A 4,833-nucleotide genomic window follows, 5' to 3' on the forward strand; every position below is an offset into this window, starting at 1 on the left:
AAGTGGAATGCCATAGTATGGTGTAAAAGACTTGTTTTGAAAATCATTAAAGATACATCAAGGTTCACGAGGTCTTTGATTTCAGAACCAGGCGCCAGGGGTCAGATGGCTGAAAACCCCTGCATATCGTAAGCACCATTTCGTGGGTCTTTGCACTTGTGCATTTTCCTGGGGAGAAGGGTCATGACTTTCACCAGATCCTGAGAGTGGTTCATGTTCCAACTCACTCATGATTTTCAGTGCTCAGGAAGACACAGAGAAACGTACTGTATAGAAAGAAACTGAAAAACAAAATACACCTTATCATATGACCTCCTCAGAAAACAGCCCTGGTTCAGCCTGCTGTCCTAGTGTATAGAATGATAGCTCCTTTCACTTTCAAAAGAGTCCTCCCTTGGATGAGCTCCCTATTTTATAAGCCTGGTTCTCAGTCTGTTGGCCTAAGGTTCCTACTCCCCTCTGCAATTCGGCGACACCACCCTTTTCCCATTACATCTGCTTAATGGGACTTTCAACTAACCCCAAATCACGTCTTTTTGGCTAACACTGTCTGGGAAATGGTAGTAGTACTCCAGACTATTAGATCATAAAACCCTGCAAGGTAAGTCGGGCACAGGACCTGGCACACAGACAGCGCTATGGGAGGATTGTTCAGTAATGCTGTCCTGCCAGAAACCCCCTCGGGAGGGTGCGAGTCAGGCCTGTCATGGGGCAGGTGGGGGGGCAGGAGAGCAGGGGAAGGGGGAGAACAGGGAATGAGGACTCAGGTCAGGCCTCCTATTCACAAAGGATAACACTTTCAAACCAAATATAACCTTCGGGGCAGGTCGGGGGGTCAGGAGACTATATGAAAAGTTCTTAGGTACCATGACACTTTTATTTTTCAATGTTTTAAATATATAAGGAATCTGAAAAAATGCAAACATCCCAGGTCACTCTCAATCTCTGGAAAGCCCTAGACCCAAGATAGCTATTCATTCATTCAACAAGTATTAGTACGTACCTATGATGAGCTGCACTCTGGAACTCACTGTGGAGCAGAGCAGATGTGGGTCCTGCCCTCGCTGAACTCCCAGCTTATACTTGTGTGGGGTGTACAGAGGTTTTAGAGATGCTGCCAGATGCCAAACCTCTAGGACATTGTACACATTTAATAAATCGTCGTTATTAATATTATCCATCTCTGAATTTAGCACAGACTGGCTCTTTATTTTGAATAAACAGGTTAATATTGTTTCTTTTTTTTATATCCAGAAAATAATTGATATTTGATTGCTGGTGTCCTACTTATAAAATGAGAATCATTGGAGAATTACAAAGAATTGGTATTGGTAGAATGATACATTTAATAGGCTAGTTTCTAATTTCTGAATATTTAGACAGACAAATTAGGAATTAAGAAACATTTTAATTGAGGTCTATATATATCTCCAAAAAATCAAATATAAATGTGCACGTGTGTATGCAAACAAGCACACACACACACACACACACACACACACACACAAAATAGAAAATAAGGAAAGACAGACACCCACACATCTATTTCATTAGAAATATTGACAACAGAGGCTGGTTTCTCTTAGAGAATGTTACAATTACTTAAAGAACTTGACAATTACTATCATCATATAAAAATAATTCAAGGATTTCCACTTGATTTTATTAGTGCATAGTAACTGAGGCTGCTTAATTAACCCTTACCTTTAAAACCAGAAGTGTCATTTTGAAAAAGGGATGGAAAGGGGTTTTGAAAACATTATTCTCTGCAATTTATCTTTTTCTTTGGAAATAGTCACTTCAATGATAAACCCTCTCTGAAATGCGTTGTCTGCACTTGGTGAAAGCACTTTGGGAGGTCACGGATTTCACAACTCTAATCTCTGCACACTGCAAGATCCTTCGTAGCCCAGTGTGATAAATCAAATTAATGTCTCCAATTACAGCTCAGGAATACGAGAGACAATTGGTTCAGAATGAGCTGGCCCCTTTGCAAATTACGACCTTTTTATTTATTGTATATATCATGCTTGCCTTTTAGGCATTTTTATTTGAGGTGTCTGTAATTAATGATATGGTTCATTAGTTGGAGAACAGCGCATGCAGCTTGGCAGCACAGTAGTTCACAGCACTGTGGGACTTAACTGATTCCACATGGCCTCAAATATTTCCCTAATAGGGCCTTAGCAGGAATATTTTGAAGTGTACATAGCAAATGACATATTTCCAACCAAGAGTCCACAGTGGAGGTGTGGTATGCTGGAAGGTGTTGTTTTTAGCTGATACCTAATTAATATCACCAGCTGCTTTTATTACTCCCCCCCTTTGACATCTATCAAACTCAGGTAATGGCATTTTAGGTTATTGATTAGAATATTTTGGGGCTTGAGTTACTGAGAGTACACTGAACACCTGCATCAGTGTGAGAGAGTTAAGTACATTGTTTTCCTCTGTATTGAATGCAAAGGAAAGCCCAACAAGCAGGAGGAAAAGCCTTACGGGGCCCCATGCTGTGAAGGGTGCACTTTTCTCAACGGATCCCAGCTCTCGCTACACATGTCAATCACCTGCAGAGCACTCAAAAACACTGATCCTATTACAGAGATCAATTTAGTTGGTAGGGCCCAGGCATAAGTATTTTTTTAAATTTTCCCCAGGGTTAAGAGCCTCAGATATATTTTCACCCCTGAGCCATCTTTTTAAAACATCAGTTGGATTAAGCCTTGGTGGCTTCCCACTAAGCCTCTTGTGCCCTTGTACCCCTTCATGACCCAGCCCCTGACCTCATCTTCCATCACACCCTCTCTCCACTGCCCTGGAGGTACCATTTACGCTGTTATTTCAACTCACAGAACTCTCATCTGCCCCAGGCCTCTGCTCACACTGTTCCCTTGTCTCATGAGCACGTCCACCACCATTTTGCCAGACTCGTTCTTGTTCATTGTTCAGGTTCCAGCCTAAATATCACCTAGTAAGGACGTCCTTTCCTCCCAAATTAGAGTACATATGTCCCCGTGACTCTCCCAGCAGCCCGACTTTCCTTCTTCTCATTTCATACCACTTGCATTCAAGCGTCTGTTTGTGCAACTCGACCATATCATCTCTCTTTCAAGAGTATAGACTCACCCGGGTCTGGGCCTGCCGGGCTCACTGCTGTACCCCTCTAATCAGGACTTCATGTGACACAGAGGAGATGCTGACAGAATGAATGAATGCCTAGATGAATGGCTGACATGTCACAAAATGACAGAGGCTTCAGAAAAATTGAACCTATCCTTGAAAAAACTTACGAGATCTGACAGATAAGTTTGCGAACTCATCCTAGAAAAAGTGCTCCACACCTCACTGCTGAATATCACTACGGTCACCTTCGAAGTCCTCCCCTTGGGAAGCTATGCACCGACGCCAGCGCCTCGTCCACCCTTCAAAGCAATTTTGGAACTCTTTGTCTGGAATGGCCATTAGAGTTGTCATAGTATTCCCCTTGATGTTCTGAATGTCATCAAAATGTCTTCCTTTCAATATTTCCTTTATCTTCGGGTAAAGAAAGAAGTCATTGGGGGCCAGATCAGGTGAGTAGGAAGGGTGTTCTAATACAGTTGTTTGTTTACTGGCTAAAAACTCCCTCACAGACAGTGCCGTGTGAGCTGGTGCGTTGCAATGATGCACCAGCTCCCTCAGGACCATTTTTGCACACATCTTTCTCATGCCAAGATTTTCAGATAAGATTTTCCTAACTGTCTCCTCCATCAATGTTTACTTGGTCGGCTATGCTTCTCACAGTCATCTGACAATTTTGACGCACAATTCCATGAAATTTTGCAATGTTTTCGTCAGTTCTGCTCGTTACTGGCCGCCCTGACCTCTCTTCATTAGTGACGCATTCTCTCCCCTCAGAAAAATGTTTAATCCATTTGTACACTGCTGTTTTCTTCATAGCATTATTCCCATAAACTTGGACTAACATGTCCCTGATTTCACTTCCACTCTTGCTTAGTTTAACAAGAAATTTAATGTTTCTTCGTTGCTCTAATTCAAACTCAGACAACCTCGTGACAGCACACAAAAACACGCAACAACAACAACGAACGCCACTCAGCAAGACACCGCCACACGTCGATATGAACACAGCTGTGAGACACTGAAAGGTTACGAAACCTCACGAGCTGTTTGTATAGTACTGCCAATGTAAGCGCACGGTGGCAAGTTTGCGAACGTAATTGTCAGATCTTCGTACAAACTTACCATGAATAGTAATCATATAGATTAAATGGTGACTCATTTATAAACAATATGCTTTTATAGAGTAAGATTTACTCTCGGAAAGCTGAATGGAAGGAAAGTGCTGTTTAGAAACTTTATCAAATTTTTACATCTCTGAGTTAAGAAATTTTACTACAGCTATTAGTGCCTCAGCATTTCAAATATGAGAAATAGAAAAGTAAAGGTTTGTGAAAATTTGTTTTCACTGTATTTATCCTCCAGAAACCTCACAAGTCATAAAACATGTAATATTAAGTTAAAGCATCTATTTGAGTAGTTCATGTCTCTCTTTGTAATATCTCTGATCATTTTAATTTCACCTCTAACAGTTCTTTATCCTCCAATGGGAATATAATGATAAAGCACCAGGAAGGTGAATGAAGGATTAAGGATTAATTTAATACAAAAATAAAATAACTCTGAGGTTTGGGCACTTCCCTGGGAAGATGATATAGATATAGAAATAGATACAGATGTAGTATTTAAATAATAAATGCTCGCACTTAGTTACAGTAAGATATGATAGCTGTATCCTTCATCTGAATTCTGGAGAAGATTGCCTTACTTTGC

Source organism: Rhinolophus hipposideros (genome assembly GCF_964194185.1).
Source record: "Rhinolophus hipposideros genome assembly, chromosome: 14".
Taxonomy (NCBI): Eukaryota; Metazoa; Chordata; class Mammalia; order Chiroptera; family Rhinolophidae; genus Rhinolophus; species Rhinolophus hipposideros.